Source organism: Mauremys mutica, chromosome 2 (genome assembly GCF_020497125.1).
Source record: "Mauremys mutica isolate MM-2020 ecotype Southern chromosome 2, ASM2049712v1, whole genome shotgun sequence".
Lineage (NCBI taxonomy): Eukaryota > Metazoa > Chordata > Testudines > Geoemydidae > Mauremys > Mauremys mutica.
The window spans coordinates 154742279-154761196 of record NC_059073.1 but is presented as its reverse complement, the minus strand read 5'-3'; positions in this window follow the sequence as shown (position 1 = coordinate 154761196).

Here is an 18918-nt window from a genome sequence, read left to right as displayed (position 1 = left end):
TTTTGTCCCCCAGCCAGGCCTGCGAAGAGGTCATCGATGCGGGGAAGCGGGTATTGCTCTGCACACAACACTGGGTTGACAGTGACTTTAAAATCACCGCAAATCCGGAGAGAGCCATCTTTCTTCACTATTGGAACGATAGGAGTGGCCCATGAGCTATGGGTAACTGGTATTAGGACTCCATTGGTGACCAGGCGCTCCAGGTCTGCTTCAACTTTTGGCCTGATGGCATATGGCACAGTTCAGGCTTTCAGATATTTTGGTGGACTGTCAGGTTTAATGTTCAATATCACAGTGATTCCCTTCATACTTCCCAAATCATCTCCAAAAACAGCAGCATGTTTCCTTAGAATAGGGGTTAGACTGGTTTCTTCTTTAGTCATCCGGTGCACTTCTGCCCAGTTCAGTTGAATCTTCCCAAGCCAAGACCTACCCATTAAGGCTGGGTAGTCACCTCTCACCACAAACAGTGGCAATTTAGCCGCCTGTCCATTGAGCTCCACCTTAACATCAATAGTGCCCAACATGGGCACAGCTTCACCTGTATACGTCTTCAGAACAGTTTTTGTTGCCTTAAGCGGAAGATACTGTAGCTTTTCCTTATACACAGTCTCAGGAACCAGCGAGACAGCTGCACCGGTGTCTAGTTCCATGTGTATAGGTTTGCCCTCCAATAAAGGGGTTACCCAGTATTCATGTGAGCCCGCTGCCAAAGACAAAACATGCAGTGGCACTTCCTCTTGTGAGGAGGTGTCACCTTGATCATCCTGGGTCTGCTCTAGGGTATGCAAGGTTCCTCTTTTTGTCGGCCAGACCACAGGCCTCTTTTTCTTTTGTTTACAGGCACACTCAATGTTTCCTTTTTACCACAGTGTCGACACACCAGGTCCTTACACCAGCATTCTGATGCCTGGTGACCCAGCTTACCACAGCGGTAATATTCTTGACTCTGCACCATTTTGTGGGTCAGTTCTTGTGACACTTTTTGCACCCTAGGGGATGCACCGATGTATTGTGCCTCCCTTTTAGCCAGTTCCATGGAGACAGCAATATCAACAGCCTTCTGTAATGTAAGCTGAGCCTCTGTCAGTAGGCGCTTCCGTATAGCTTCACTGCAGAGGCCACACACTAACCTGTCACGCAGGGCATCATTTAACATCTCTTTAAATTCACAGTGTTCTGCTAGCTTTTTTAAAATGGCTACAAATTGTACAACTGTTTCATCTTCCTTTTGGTCTCTTTTGTGGAACCTATATCTTTCAGCAATTACCAGTGGTTTTGGGGAGAAATGAGACCCCTTGATTTCCACAATGTCACTGTAAGATTTAGTCTCAGGCTTAACAGGGTGTAGTAAGCTGCGTAGCAGAGAGTAGGTTTTAGCCCCTACAACAGTTAAGAATATTGTCACCTTCTTCGCTTCTGTAATGTCATTTGCAATACCAAAAAGCTCAAAACGCTCAGTATACACATGCCACTGCTCTGTATTCTCATCAAAAGGCTCCAGGGGCCTGGTCAGAGTAGCCATGATTTTTAGTTTCACTTTCACAGTCAGTGCAAACAAGCAGCTTTTTTTGTTTGTTTGTTCTTTACCTTAACTTCTACTTCCTTCTGTTACTGGAGCAGCACCGAGTCTCACCCTCGTCACCAGTGTTATATCCTTGGGGCAGCCGGTGTAGGAAGCAATCACTTGAGGCCAGAGAGCAGGCAGCTAACCAAAACCTCCATTTTATTTACAGATATACAGAGAGCTCACTCAGCTGGTTGAAACCGGCTGAGCTAACCCATAATAATCTAACTCAGTTGCCATAGCAACAAAAACCATGACAACCAAATACACAAGAAGGTTGAGCAGACATACCCAATCAGCACAATGAAGCTATAGCAGTACATGCTTCTGTGCAGACTAGCCCCATGAGTAATTACCCAGGAGTCCAAGGGGGTCTGAATAGCTAGCCCTGAAACTTGCGCTTCTGCAGCTTCACTCTGCTGGGACCTGAGCTAGCTAGGTTAAAGCTAGATCTGGAATATCAGCTAAAGCTTCAATCTCACCTTCTGGTTGCAGTACAGATATACTCAGTCTCCACCAAGCACCCGGACAACTGAAAAATGCAACTGCTTAAATTCAGGACATCTTTTTTTAAACCTGTAATCCTACTTTGGTGTACACTCTCCTCAACAGGCAGCAGGTAACTATTCTGAGTCTGAAATGTGAAGTTACAGCTCACCAATAATTCAGCTATTAAATAAGTTAATTATTCACTTTTCACAGCTCTACCATTCCAACCGCATCACTTCCCTGTTTGGAATGCTCTTCCAGATTGTACCCCAAGATGCAGAGGTTTTTCCCCTCTTTAAATCATGCCTTAAAACTGTCACTTTTCTGTTTAGTTTATTTTTTCTTTGTAAAAAGTGTTTGTGATATGGTGCATAAGGAAAGTATATAAAATGGCTTTTTTACTAGCTTGTGTGAAGAAGAGCTATTTCAATCTCCAAAACCAGCTCTTATACATATAAATTACTGCTGAGTAACTTCTAGGAGCAGACAACCAACCCATAAAGTGCGGGCAATGGAAATGTACAGAATCAGGTCATAATACTAAATCAAAATGCAAGGAAACAGCAGAGAGAGCAAAGTCCAGAGATTTACATAAAAGGCAAAAATAATCTAGATCACTGGAAAATAGAGCAGACAGACCAAAAGATCTGTCTTCCATTTTCAGAGGAAGTGACAGCGGCTGATAGAATGGCACCATATTTATTGATACAAAGACAAGGATAATCCTGAAAAACTCATTATAAAAGCAATCTCTACTTCAAGATCACAGTATATTGATATATTTCTAAGAAAAGACAAAACAAAAGCAGTACACAGTGTTCTTGTGAGAAGAGGGATATTGTGCTCCTGGATTTTATATTTCCTGCATTGCAACTGTGGGCATGTCCAAAATGACACTATACTTTAAAGCTGAAAGAACATTAGATCCAGCTGATGAGTGCTAGGTCTCACTGCACTGGATGTTCTACCCCAAAGAGAAGACTAGATGCTGGACTCATTGCCCAGGCACGCATACAGAGGAGATCCTAATATTAAGGGTGTGTGTGGGGAGAAGAGGCTTCTTCTCGTTGTTTTTGGAGGAAGTCCTCCTGGCACCTGAGAGACTAAAATTTATTTGGGCATAAGCTTTTGTGGGCTATAACTCACTTCATCAGATGCATGGAGTGAAAAATACAGTAAGCAGGTATAAGTATACAGCACATGAAAAGATGGGAGTTTCCTTATCAAGTGTGGGGGGGTCAGTGCTAATGAGGCCAATTCAATTAGGGTGGATGTGGCCCATTCCCAACAGTTGACAAGAAGGTGTGAATATCAACAAAGGGAATGTTTTTATAGTGATCCAGCCACTCCCAGTCTTTATTCAGGCCTAAGTTGATGGTGTCAAGTTTGCAAATTAATTCCATTCTGCAGTTTCTCATTGAAGTCTGTTTTTGAAGGGTTTTCTTGTTGAAGAATTGGCACTTTTATATCTGTTATTGAGAGTCCAGGGAGGTTGAAGTACTCTTCCACTGGTTTTTGAATGTTAGCACTACAAAAAGTAATTTTCCCTCTGTTGATATTCACACCTTCTTGTCAACTCTTGGGAATGGGCCATAACCACCCTAATTAATTGGCCTCGGCAGCACTGACCCCCCACTTGGTAAGGCAACTCCCATCTTTTCATGTGCTGTATACTTCTACCTGCTTACTATATTTTTCTCTCCATGCATCTGATGAAGTGGGTTATAGTCCACAAAAGTTTATGCCCAAATAAATGTGTTAGTCTCTAAGGTGCCACAAGGACTCGTCATTGTTTTTGCTGATACAGACTAACACGGCTACCCCTCTGAAACCTTCCTCCTCTAAGAAGACTAGTCACTGAAGGTAAGAAGTCTGAACCTGGGGAGGCCGCTCTCTCCACTTCCGTTACCCCAATATGTTACCATTTCAACCAATTTATATTGACATTCCCTGAAATCAATGGTCAATACAATATTCTTGGCGGTACATTTAAAGCAATGTGCAGTCTTTGTGTGCTTGAAATTTTCTTAAGCACTATATCTCAAGAATTTTTATAATCCTAGAGTACACACACAGTTAAATTCTAAGCAAAATTACACTATCCTATTACTGGCATAACACCAACATCACCCACCTATGCAACAATTTTGTTGGATATGAAATATTTTAATTGGGCCAAAGGGACATTACCATATAAGAGCATGATCCTGCAAACACTATCTCACATAAGGTGAGCTCCTGGCCACATTAAAGTCAATGGTAAAACTCACAATAGGGCCAGGATTTCACCCATTGCGCTTACTACTGTGAGTAGTCCCATTAGGTGTGATCTTGCCAAAACTCACACGTTTTTAAATATGCTAAAAATCAGAATAAAGTACAGTAATTAGAGAGAAGAAGGGCACCAAGGTGTGTGCAAACAACAACAACAATGAAAAGAATACAGACACGTAGAGCAAATATATTTCTCTGATATACACTATGGATTTATAATGCATATTTTGTCAGTGGGTGATCTGTGCTCAGAATGACTTCAGATTATGCAAAAAAATTCCAGAATGCTGATAAGAGATCTGCAATGCAGATCAGAGGAAAGAAATTGTGCTTTCATGTAATTTCTCTGTGTGTATTATATCCTCTTTCCTTATGCCATACTAACTTAGCTGAGATCAGCAGGTGCGCCCAGGCTGCAGCCCCCTAGGTATAAATGGGAGGGAACTCCTGGTAGGGCTTTCGATTTCACTCCTCCTCCTAAATCCAAAATAGCCCAAATCTGATTTACTCTCAGGCCACATTGCAAAGCTAATCTTTCCCCTGGGCACTGGAAAATAGCAGGGGAATTACAAGGATGGACAATTTCAAGGAGGAGAAGGGACTTGAGATTCTAAGGATATGTGTACACTGCAATTAAAACCTGTGGCTGGCCCACACCAGCTGACTGGGACTTGTAGGGCTCAGGCTGTGAGAAAGTTTAATTGTGGTGCAGACGTTAGTGCCCAGACTGAAGTCCAAGCTCTGGAACCCTCACCACCCCCTGGCAGGGTCCTAGAGCCTGGGGTATAGCCTAAGCCTAAAGGTCTACACTGCAATTAAACAGCCCCTTAGCTCAAGCAGCGTGAGCCTGAATCAGCCACGGGTTTTTAATTGCAAAGTAGATATACCTTTAGTGCAGTGGTGGGCAACCTGTGGCCCACAGGCTGCACGCAGCTTGTCAAGGTAATCCGCTGGCGGGCCACGAGACAGTTTGTTTACACTGACCATCTGCATGCATGGCAGCCTGAAGCTCCCAGTAGCCATAGTTCACTGTTCCTGGCCAATGGGAGCTGCGGGAAGAGCTGCAGGGATATGCTGGCCGCTGATTCCCACAGCTCACATTGGCCAGGAACAGTGATCCGCGCCCACTGGGAGCTGTGGGCAGCTGTGCCCGTGGACGGTCAATGCAAACTGTCTTGCAGCTGAAGGGAAAAATAAATAAATAGATAAAATCGATCCACACATTGTGTTTTCAATCAGATAAGCCTGAGGCCCTTTATTGATTATAATTGGAGCTCCCCCCCCCACATGCTTGTAATCAATAAAGGGCCTCAGGCTGTTATGATTGAAAACACAATGCGTGGATCGATTTTTTTCCACATCAATTGGTGCCATGATTCGGATAGACAGCGACCCCGAACACCAGAGGACCGCGAGCTATTCCCCAACAGACCCCGGGCCCATTGAAAACGTAAGAGACCTTTTGAAATCTCTATTTTGGGGACCACCCGTAGGCTCTGGGATTGGGTGAGTTGCACGTTCTATCTGGACCTTTTGCTGCCAGACAAGCCTGACGCCCTTCTGTTCTGTTCCCCAGGAAGAGCTCTATGTGTGGCTAAATAGGCCTCTGTACTGATTTCTGTGCCAGTGTGAATGTTTGAATGAAAGAAAGTCACGGGAAGATGCCCAGAGCCCTCTGCAAAGCCTGGTGGCTCATGACCAGAGGTATCTCTAAAGCAAGCCCTGCGACTCCATCTAGTGGGCATCATGATAAGTGCCCTGACCTAGACAGCTCATGGCATGACTGGCGAGGGGCCTGTTTGGGTCTAGGATTGTGAGACCCTGTCCTCTACCGTCTTTGGATGGTCTGATTTCTCCATCCTCGCCTAAGGGCAGTGCATGAGCCACTGACGGGTCGAAATGCCCCACCAAGAGCAACAGAGTAAGCAGCGCTATTCTCTTTGAGACCAGCCAACACTCTTTGTTGAAGGGGTTGTAGACAGTCATGGACACTCTACAATAAGCCTTCCCTGTGTAAAAGACCCAAGTGAAAGTGATCTGTTAAAATGGCGGCCTTTAAGACAAAAGGAATCACTGTCCTGCCAAAAGGGTGCACCTGAGTAGTGTATGTACGCAAATTGCAGTCCTTTCACTTGTAAGCTTTTTAAAGAATGAGATCCCCACAAAGCCAGTTCGATGCATATTTTAATTGGTATGAAGAAGCAGAAAAATGGCGCTGTGAATCTCAGATGAGGAGTCTCAAGGACTCCTAGGAGAAACTTACCACACAATTAAAAGAAATAAAAAGGGAATTGGCAAAGAATTTAAATTTAACTAAGCCGGCAAGAAATATTATGCAACAAAAGCCCCTTATGTTCACCCCTCAGACAGTGTCTCCCCGTGCTGAGGAAATATTCCCCTTGCACCAATTCCTGGACATTGGCGCTTTGGGTCAGGAGACCTTGGTGTCTGTGCATGTACCTTGGTCTCCCATGGATTTGTATAATGTAATTAATTTTTTTCTGAAATTAAGAGAAGACCCTGTTCAATTTCAAGAAGAATTAAAAACTGTCATGCACTGTTATAACCCTACCTGGGCAGACTTAAACCAACTCTTGAAGGGAGTCCTGCCCAGGAAAACATTAAATCACCTTTATCAGGCAGCTCAGTGGCCCATGGAAGACCCAGGCCATGACCAGGACACAATAAATAGGATTAGAAACAGGCTGTGTGAAGCAGTTCTCACACAGTCTGCCCAAAGAAGGCAGATTGGGCCAAAATTAGCACCTGTAAACAAAGTAAAGAAAAGAATCTAAATGAAATTTTAGCAGCTACTCAACACTATCACTGCCAGATTGAAACTAAGTTAATGACCCTCCAGCTCCAGGACATGCAGGGACCTCACAAAAGCCATTGTGGGGGTGAGGGGAAAGGCCAAACCAAGGTCCCTGCTGTCCACCTCCCCCTAGGTTTTGCTCCCTATCTTGCTTGTCCCATAAAATGGCATGTGTGAACAGGAGGGGGGTGGTATGCTCTGATAGCATCAGTACTGCAATATTGGTATGCCCCAAAATGTTTCCATTCTGACACAGCAGTACTGCAATTCCTGTCCTATCTGCCTAGCCTGCAACAGTGGCAGACTGGTACGGACAAATTCAGCTGAGCACCCTACCCTATGGAGACCCTTTTGCAAATATTCAGACTGATTTAATTCAAATGTTAAATGTTGTAATTATTAGTATGCGTTAGTTTTAGTACTGTATTTCCTTGTAAAAAGGCAGATGCCAAAACTGTTGTAAAACTTTTGCTTAAGGATTTTGTATCATAATCTGGTCTATCTGAACAGATTATAAAAGAGATTGGTGAAGCTTCACCAATATGGCCAAATGCCCTTTGAAGGCCACTCCCAATCAAAAGACTGAACTCAGCCCTCATGAAATTCTAACAGGGCGCCCAATGCGACTACTGGCTGTGCCCCACTGGTTTTGGCTCAGATGGACAGTCATTTAATAAACAACACAATGCTTAATTATTACCAGGCACTAATGAAATGTGTTAGGTCTTTTATACACAGGTAAAAGAAGCACTACCCAAAATCCTGAGCAGCCCTGCCACTCGCTGAAGCCAGGAGACTGGGCACTGGTCTACACTGGGGGTGGGGAAATTGATCTAAGATACATCAACTTTAGCTACACTATTCCTTTAGGTCAAGTTGCGTATCTTAAATCAACTTACTTTGCATCCTCACGGCATGGGGTCGACTGCCGCTGCTCCCCCAACTCCGCTTCCGCCTCTTGGCAGTGGTGGAGTTCCAGAGTAGACGGCAGAGCAATCGGGAATCGATTTAATGTGTCTACACTAGATGTGATAAATCGATCTCCAATAGATCGAAGACCTGCCCTGGGTCTACATAAGGGTCCATTAGCAAGGAACCGCTCTGGCTCCGTGCTGAAAGACCCTTATCCAGTCCTGTTAATTATCAACACTGCTGTGAAATGCCAAGAATTGACTACCTGCCCATGTTTCTCACTGTAAGGGCTCTCCGATTGATGCTCGGTCTATCTTTCCTTCTGGCATTGTTGCTTCTCCTGGACAGCAGGAGTGAAAGACAAGGCGAAGAGCTGGTAACCTCTCGTTTGTCTGCTGACAGACCCACTGTGCCTTTGGATCTTGCTAAGAAAACAACCTCTCCACCTGAAGACATAAGAAAGCCTCCAACCAAGCAAGGTGATTGTGCTAGTAACATCTCCAGCAGATGTGGTATAATACTTCACAGAGGAGAGATGAGTTAGGACATCTGTGGACTGTAATTAATGATACATTAGGGACCATCAAATTTACACTGTCCTTATCCAGTTTTCAAATTACCTCTACATATCCAAATTGCTCTAAAGGAGCTGCCATTCGGTTAGCTCAGCAAAAGACCTGGATTTCCCCAAAAAAGAGAAGATACTTGGCTGGACACCTATGGGATGGTGCAAATGGTGTAGCTGCAATCTGGAATATCCATAAAGGCCAGCAACATGAAAAGAAATTAGGACAGTTAGAAAAAGCCACAAGTCTTATTACTGGAGCACAGCTGGTATTATTTCCACCCTCAGTGCAATGACCCAGAAGCTTGTAACAGATATGGTGCTTAGTATCACTGGGGCTAGGAAGGCACTGTAGTGGAATCTGGCCTGTTCAGAGATCCAAGATTTTCTGAATGACCAGATAAAGGACATTCAGAGGGTCCTTAAGCATCATGCCTGGCCCTCTGCCCTTACAGCCACCTCGGGAGTACAGCCTGGTCTGTGGCCATGGAAACACACTTGGAGATTTTCTGGATGGGAGTGCAGTCGTTCACAGTGTTCCTTCCAAGCATATGGGCTGGTCAGAGGGATGTGGGCTCCCACATACCGAATCCTGCTGGGTCCGTGGGGAGGATGTTATATCCTTGGGGGCAGCCGGTTTAGGAAGAAATCACTTGAGGCCAGACAGCAGACAGCTAACAAAACCACCATTTTATTTACAGACACAGAGAGCTCACTCAGCCGGCTGAAGCTGGCTGAGCTAACCCATAATAATCTAACTCAGTTGCCATAGCAACAAAAACCATGTCAACCAAATACACAACATATTCCTCCCCCCCTAATAAGAACATCCCCAAAATAAAACACACACTAGACTAGAGAAGGAGGGTAGACTGCCTCCATTCCTGGCTAAACCCTGGGGATTATTTTGGCCCATAACCGTGTGTTCGCCCTAGCTAAAGATCCAGCCGATGAGGAGGCCTTCTGTCTCTAGGTGGATTACGGCGAACTTCTGGTGTTATTGCACCCAAAAGCACTAGGGGCTCAGAGTCTGCAGCACGAACGGGTGAGGAGGTGGTATCAGCTCGTGCTGGGCAAAGGGGTCTCTCAGCCGCCGGCAGTAATGGAGGAGAACAGTCAGGAACAGGTGACTCGTGATTCGGTGCCTCACCAGAAGAGGTGAAGTCAGACCCCTCAACTGCAGATGGGTCCTGAGGACTGCCATGACCTGGCAACAACTGATCTACATGTCGCCGCCAGGTAAGATCCTCTGCAGTCCGGACTGTGTAGGAAACAGGTCCTGTTTGAGTGATGACTGTGGCCAGGACCCATTTAGCTCTGGAAGTATAATTCCGAGCCAAAACTGGCTGTCCTGGGCTAAAGGTTCGGTCTTTTGCTCTGGGTGCCCGTCTGATGACTTGACATTGGCTGTGCTGCTGATGTTGCACAGTTTGTCGGGGTTCAGAAGATTTCAGCAGATCAAAGCAAGTGCGCAGCTGTCGTCCCAACATTAGAAAGGCTGGGGATGCCTGGGTCGTAGCATGAGGTGTGTTTCTGTAGGAAAGTAAGAAGGTATCCAGACACTTTTGAATGGAGTGTTGTCCCCTTGCTGATTTCAAAGCGTTTTTCATTGTCTGCACAAATCTTTCAGCTAATCCGTTGGTGGACGGATGATATGGTGCTGACGTGATGTGGTGTATCCCATTTGCCTTCATAAAATTTTGAAACTCCTGAGAAACGAACTGCGGTCCGTTGTCGCTCACAAGTTGTTCTGGCAGACCAAAACGACTAAAGAGTCCTCGTAGTTTTTGGATAGTACTCTCTGCAGAAGTGGACTGCATTATAGAGACTTCTGGCCATTTAGAATGGGCATCTATTGCCACCAAGAACATGCTTCCTTCAAGGGGGCCAGCAAAGTCAATGTGAATACGTTGCCATGGGTTTTCAGGCCAGTCCCATGGGTGCAGGGGTGCCCACTGGGGTGCATTCCTCGCACTCTGACATGACATACAAGCTTTTGCCTTCTCTTCAATAGCGCTGTCCAATCCAGGCCACCAAAAATAGCTTCGTGCAATTTCCTTCATGCGCACTATTCCACAGTGACCGGAATGTAGCTGTTCTAACATCTGTGATCTCAGTGGTGGTGGAATAATGACACGTCTCCCCCACAACAAACAACCAGATTGGACCGATAACTCCGTCCGCTTGGACATGTAGGGAACAAGGTCAGATGAGACCAGAGAGGTTTGTCGAGATTTTCCATGCATCACCAGGTCCATAACTTGGGACAATACTGGGTCAACGCGAATTGCCTTCTTTATCTGAGTAGCAGTGATGGGTGTATTCTCTACCTGTTCAAAGTAGAAGATTTCCTTTTGGGCACTATCTTGATGTTTGACCGGCAAAGGCAACCTTGAGAGGCCATCTGCATTGCCGTGCAGAGTGGATTTCCGATATTTGATTTCATGTGTGTGTGCTGAAAGTAACAATGCCCAACGTTGCATACGACTAGCAGCTAATGGGGGAATGCCTGTATAGGGTCCACAAATTGACGTCAGAGGTCGATGGTCTGTAAGAAGAGTAAACTTTCACCCAAACAGGTACTGATGAAACTTCCGAATTCCAAAAACAATTCCTAATGCCTCATGTTCGATTTGGGCGTAGTTAGTTTCTGCTTTGCTTAGAGTGCGTGAAGCAAAAGCAACAGGTCTCTCTTCTCCCGAAGGCATAATGTGTGACACGACTGCTCCCACTCCATAAGGGGAAGCATCACAGGCCAATTGCAGGGGTAAGGATGGATCAAAGTGCATTAGAACTTCAGAATTTAACAATGCATCCTTAGCTTTGTTAAATGCAACATCACAGGCTTCAGTCCACTTCCAGGCCTTGTTCTGCCCAAGGAGCTCGTGAAGTGGTTTTAGCAGTGTGGCTAACTGTGAGATGAACTTTCCATAATAGTTCAGGAGTCCTAGAAACAAGCACAGCTGGCTTACATTTCGAGGTGGGGGAGTCTCCACAATAGCTTTAACTTTTGCAGGGGCCTTATGAAGACTTGCAGAATCAATGATGTGTCCCAAATATTCAACATAGGGCTTGAAGAATTCACACTTGTCGTAGGCCATACTCTTCCAGTCTTTGTAGGGTAGCCTCTAAATTCTTTAAGTGATCCTCTTCATTTCTTCCAGTGACCAGGATATCATCCAGATAATACTGAACTCCTGACAAGCCACACAAGATCTGGTCCATAGCCCTCTGGAACAGGGCGGGAGCACATGTTATTCCGAAGGGTAGGCGACAGTATCGATAAAGCCCCTTATGAGTCACAATAGTCAACAGCTCTTGGGACTTTTCATCGACGTGCATCTGTAAATATGCTTGACTCAGATCAATCTTACTGAACTTTTGTCCCCCAGCCAGGCCTGCGAAGAGGTCATCGATGCGGGGAAGCGGGTATTGCTCTGCACACAACACTGGGTTGACAGTGACTTTAAAATCACCGCAAATCCGGAGAGAGCCATCTTTCTTCACTATTGGAACGATAGGAGTGGCCCATGAGCTATGGGTAACTGGTATTAGGACTCCATTGGTGACCAGGCGCTCCAGGTCTGCTTCAACTTTTGGCCTGATGGCATATGGCACAGTTCGGGCTTTCAGATATTTTGGTGGACTGTCAGGTTTAAAGTTCAAGGTCACAGTGATTCCCTTCATACTTCCCAAATCATCCCCAAAAACAGCAGCATGTTTCCTTAGTATAGGGGTTAGACTGGTTTCTTCTTTAGTCATCCGGTGCACTTCTGCCCAGTTCAGTTGAATCTTCCCAAGCCAAGACCTACCCATTAAGGCTGGGTAGTTACCTCTCACCACAAACAGTGGCAATTTAGCCACCTGTCCATTGAGCTCCACCTTAACATCAATAGTGCCCAGCATAGGCACAGCTTCTCCCGTATACGTCTTCAGAACAGTTTTTGTTGCCTTAAGCGGAAGATGCTGTAGCTTTTCTTTATACACAGTCTCGGAGATCAGTGAGATGGCTGCACCGGTGTCCAGTTCCATGCGTATACGTTTGCCATCCAATAACGGGGTTACCCAGTATTCATGTGAGCCCACTGCCAAAGACAAAACATGCAGTGGCACTTTCTCTTGCGCTGAGGTGTCACCTTGATCATCCTGGGTCTGCTCTAGGGTATGCAAGATTCCTCTTTTTGTCGGCCAGACCACAGGCCTCCTTCTCTTTTGTTTACAGGCACACTCAATGTGTCCCTTTTTGCCACAGTGTCGACACACCAGGTCATTACACCAGCATTCCGATGCCTGGTGACCCGGCTTACCACAGCGGTAACATTCTTGACTCTGCACTGTTTTGTGGGTCGGTTCTTGTGACACTTTTTGCACCCTAGGTGATGCACCGATGTATTGCGCCTCCCTTGTAGCAAGTACCATGGAGACAGCAATATCAACAGCCTTCTGTAAGGTAAGCTGAGCCTCAGTAGGCGCTTCCGTATAGCTTCACTGTACAGGCCACACACTAACCTGTCATGCAGGGCATCATTTAACATCTCTTTAAATTCACAGTGTTCTGCTAGCTTTTTTAAAATGGCTACAAATTGTACAACTGTTTCATCTTCCTTTTGGTCTCTTTTGTGGAACCTATATCTTTCAGCAATTACCAGTGGTTTTGGGGAGAAATGGGACCCCAGGATTTCCAAAATGTCACTGTAAGATTTAGTCTCAGGCTTAACAGGGTGTAGTAAGCTGCGTAGCAGGGAGTAGGTTTTAGCCCCTACAACAGTTAAGAATATTGGCACCTTCTTTGTTTCTGTAATGTCATTTGCAATACCAAAAAGCTCAAAACGCTCAGTATACACATGCCACTGCTCTATATTCTCATCAAAAGGTGCCAGTGGCCTGGTCAGAGTAGCCATGATTTTAGTTTCACTTTCACAGTCAGTGCAAACAAGCAGTATTTTTATTTGTTTGTTTTGTACCTTGACTTCTACTTCCTTCTGTTACTGGAGCAGCACCAGGATCCCATCCTCATCGCCACTTGTTATATCCTTGGGGGCAGCCGGTTTAGGAAGAAATCACTTGAGGCCAGACAGCAGACAGCTAACAAAACCACCATTTTATTTACAGACACAGAGAGCTCACTCAGCCGGCTGAAGCTGGCTGAGCTAACCCATAATAATCTAACTCAGTTGCCATAGCAACAAAAACCATGACAACCAAATACACAACAGAGGATGCATATGGGATTGGGTAATTCACCAAGACATTTGGGAAATTAAACCACCTGGTATACCTAACCGATTCATAGTCAGTGCTCCTGAAATAACGCCCAATATCTGGATAGGGATAGGAAATCAATGAACACTCTGGCCATTAAAGCCCCTAGAGCTTCAGTGTATATGGAGACTAAAGCCAGGAGAGGTTGTGTCAATTTATAACAGCATTTGTTAGGAGAGTGTAGAACAAGGAACTACTCTGACAGGACACCTGCTCTTTAAAGCTAATGACAGCTGTGTGTTTGTCAAGGCTACCATTTTGCAGAATGTACAGTTAAATCTTACCACTTCTTCAGGAAGCCATATCATATATTGGCCTGCAGATAGAATTTTGCAATCGGCCCTTCAACCTCAAATACGCTTTAATTGGACTACCCTAGTATCTGATCGATTCCAAAATTTGCTTTCAGTTCTACCAGAGGTTCAGAAGATTTCTGACCTACAGGGACAAATTCACGTGCTCCAAAATGTATATCAAGTTGAAAAGAATGCCTTTCATACAGCCTATAGTGTCTACTTTATGTACTAAGTATGATGCAGTATGCTTTATAACCAAGGCTATTCAGCAACCCAAACCACATTATTTTCTTATTTTGGAAATGTTATCACTTTTTTGGGGGAGGGGGCATAAAATTGTGTTATTGCTGTTGTAATTAATGCATTTATCATTGTGCTAGACCTTCTAGGCTCAATGTATGAGAGCAAGTGGCGCTAATGATTGTTAATGAACATAATGACAACAGTTTGGGAAACCGGAGGCCAGAGGCAGTAGTGAATGTGTATGAGGAAATGTAGGTAGAGGGAGAGAAAGAGAGAGGAAATTAGTGGATTAATGAACATAGAGGTGTAGGCTAAAGTGATGCCGAAGAGGCATCAAAGGGGGGAATTGTGAGGAAAATTTAGCAGGCCTTGAACTTTAGTCAAGGCCCTGAGTTTGGTCAAGCTTGCTTACAGCCCTTGAACTAAGATCCTACTTGTTTCTGTGTACAAGGGGCAGAAGGAGTCAGAGTGGAAAAAATCCCCATACAGAACAATTTGTAATAGCCCAAGCTTAGGAAATATATAACCGCAGTAGAACTGTTAGAAAAGTTAAACCACAAACGAACCAGACTGTGAATAACAAGAAGAGTGATTGTTCTTTTTTGCTTTTGACCTGTATTAATCTTGCAATGTATTCCAAATAAGGTAATTAATACGGAAGTATGTGTAATTTGTCTGTGGTTTTAAGCTTTAAAAAGCTTGTGTGTTCCTGGACTCGGGGGAACAGCTCCTTTAGCTGCCACCCCCCTGTGCGCTTGTAATCAATAAAGGGCCTCAGGCTGATCTGATTGAAAACACAACACGTAGACCGATTTTTTTCCACATCACAGCCCATCAAGGTAATCTGCAGGTTGCCCACCACTGCCTTAGTGCCTGACAAGTGAAAGTGGGTTTAAGTGATATTAAGGGTGCCTAGAGCATATGGACAGCTTCCTTTAGAATTTCTATATCAGAAGTTCTAGCTTGGGCCCATTACTATATAGAAATTATATACATATAGAAATTCCCCCAAGTGCGGAGAATCAGCACAAGGCCTATGTAACATTTAAACACTAAAAACAGAATTTAAGTGGCCTTCTGTGGGAAAACTAATTTCACCCTCAAAGAGATTAAAGTAAATCAGTAAAATGTTGCCAAATCCCACATAAAGTAAACTGAATAGGGTGAAGGGTTTGAAGTTTACATCTATTCCTCTAAGCACTGTGTTCATTTCTAGACAGAAAGCAGTTGCTACAGTTTTAAAATGGAAGACACCCAAATTATCTGTCATTTGTAGCTCAGAGAAATGAAAGCAGACTCATTTGTATTTACATATATGAAAGATCTTTGTTTAATGTTCATCAACTTGAAATGAAACTACCTCTCAAACTTGGCTTTAGGATTCAAGGAACTCTAATATGCTAAGTTAGATCTAATTTGCTGCAATTGTTATAATAAGAATGGTCCTACTGAGTAGACCAATGGCCCTTCTAGCCCAGTATTCTGTCTTCTGACAGATGCTTCAGAGGAATGAACAGAACAGCTGACTGGGACTTGTGGGGGTCAGAACAATCACTGAGTAATCTATGCCCTGTCATCTAGTCCCAGGAGTCAGAGGCTTAGCAACACCCAGAACATGGGTGGCGTACCAGACCATATTGGCTAATAGTCATTGATGGACCTATCCTCCATGAACATATCTAATTCTTTTTTTAACTCAATTATAGTTTTGGCCTTCACAACATCCCCCAGCAACAAGTTCCACAGGTTGACTGTGTATTGTGTTGAAAAAAATATTTACTGTTTTATCTATCCCTTTCCTAATTGTCCCTAACATTGTTAGTTTTTTCTGACTGCCACTGAACATTGAGCAGATGTTTTCAGAGAACTATCCACAGTGACTCCAAGATCTCTTTCTTTCTATATATATATATATATATATATATATAAATGAATGAGAGAGAGAGAGAGAGAGAGAGAGAGAGAGAGTTAGGATGATGTTTTCAAATGTGTATTACTTGGCATTTCTCATTATTAAATTTTTATCTGCTATTTCGTTGCCCAATCACCCAGTTTTGTAAGATCTGTTTGTAACTCTTTACTGTCTGCTTTGGACTTAGCTATCTTAAGTAATCGGGTATTGTCTGCAAAGTTTGCCACCTCATTATTTACCCCTTTTTAAAAATCATTTATGAATATGTTGAACAGGACAGATCCCAGTACAAATCCTTGGGGGACCCCCCCACTCCCACCCTTTACCTCTCTCCACTGTGGAAAACTGACCACTGTGTCTTGTCTTTTAACCAGTTAATGACCTTCCCTCTTGTCCCAGGACTGAATATTTTGATTAAGGGCCTTTCCTGAGGGATCTTGTCAAGGACTTTCAGAAAGTCCAGGGGGGAGGGATAGCTCAGTGGTTTGAGCATTGGCCTGCTAAACCCAGGGTTGTGAGTTCAATCCTTGAGGGGGCCACTTAGGGATCTGGGGCAAAAATTGGTCCTGCTAGTAAAGGCAGGGGGCTGGACTCAATGACCTTTCAAGGTCCCTTCCAGTTCTAGGAGATTGGTATATCTCCAATTATTACCTAAAGTCCAAGTATACCAGATCACCCTTATCCAAATATTTCTTGACACTCTCAAAGAATTTTCTTTGGATTGGTGAGATCTGATTTCCCTTACAAGAGACATGTTGACTCTTCCCCAGCAAATGGTGCTCATCTATATGTCTGATAATTCTGTTCTTCATTATCATTTCAACTACTTTGCTTTGTATTTAAGTTAGACTTAACAGCCTGCAAATGCCAAGATCACCTCTGGAGTCTTTTATATAACTCAGGGTTACATTAGCTATCCTCCTGTCATTTGCCACAGAGGCTGATTTAAGGAATAGGTTACATACCAGAGCTAGTAGTTCTGCAATCTCATATTTTATTTTCTTCATAACTCTTGCATGAAAACTGTGTAATCCTGGTGACTTATTACTATTGAATTCATAGATTTCTCCCAAAACCTCCTCTATTGACACCTTAATATAGGACAGCTCCTGTCCTATAGGACAGTTGTTTAAAACTTGCTTGAGTTGTGTGTAAAATATATGTATGCAACACACAGGGAAATACTGATGCAATTACTTGTGCATATTGAGTCCATATTTTGTGTGCCATATTTGAACTTTGTCCAGTGTACAATCTTCAGAAGGTGTGAAACTCCTCAGTGTAGGAAAATTGGGATAGCACACAGTACTCTACCAAATCCTGCATCAGCCTTCTGTAATTCCAACCAAACTTTTTTGCTTCGCTGGGTGTTGCTGAACCAACCAATTATTATCATAGGGATTTCCAATATGGCAAAAACAAAATATTAAAAATACATGAATGCATTTTGCAGTTGGATAAGTTTTCTTCATTTTACAGTCAGGTTGCCTTAGACCAGGAACATGTTGCTATCATTATACCACAAGTAGTTTTCTGTCAACTCCTTCAGTGGCACCTGATGGAGTAAGAGATTAATTTTATTTACACTGCCCTAGCAGTTTTTCAATGAGGTAAAATGGCCTAATCCCAGCACAGAGGGGGTTAATTCACCCTAGTGGATGCAGTTAGCAATGCCCCTTCTGCCTCACAGGAAGTGTGGGGACAGGGCAGGAAGAACCAGGCCCTGCAGGTCAGTTGGGGACTGACCTGGGAAGCAGCTAGACATCTCTTCTAGGGAGCAGAATCACCTGCAGAGCCTATGACTGGCTGCAGGGGGTGATGATGCCCCGATGCCAGCTTAGAGAGCAGGAAAACCATGGCCCCCAGAGCCTGAGGAACCCAGACAAGGAGTGCAGAGGGTACTGCTCAGTGTGGAGATAGGGAACCAGGCCCCATTGGCCATGGAACAACCAAACCAGACACCAGTGGGAAGCAGCCTAGGGAGTTGATACATTGGGCCAGTTATGTTGCTGGAATGCAAGGCAGTGACCTCTCTTTTCCCCAACAATCCAGTGACGCGATCACCTCTTGCTTCAAGGGCCATGGGCTGGGACCCAATGGAGCAGGGATGGCCTGGGTTCCCTTATACTCAGCCCTGCAGTCGGGGATGGATGAACTGTAACCTTTAGACCAGGAGGCCTGAGGTGTTGATGGCTTGTTTGCTCAGCCAACACCCAGAAGACCTGAGCCCTTTTTATCCATCTAGCCCTCAGACTTCTTACTAGCCCAGCCCCATCCAGGAGGCCAGAGCTACCATGTGCCCTGTGGCTTGGCTGCAAACCACGCTGACTGATTTTTCCCATTTGGTGCAAGCGCCAATTCCCTGTTGTCGCTAAAGGGGGCGCCCCAAAAGAGACATGAGGAACCTTACAGGGAATAAGGAAGGAAGGAAAAGCCTGAACATGCTTTGGAGGAGCATTCAGATCAGAGTGGAAAAGCAAAAGGCTATATCCTGCCATTAATTCTTAACTGGTTTGACTATTGTGAACTCTGCTTAAATGCTGATGGCACAATATGGTCCAAAGTTTCTGTACCTTATAAATT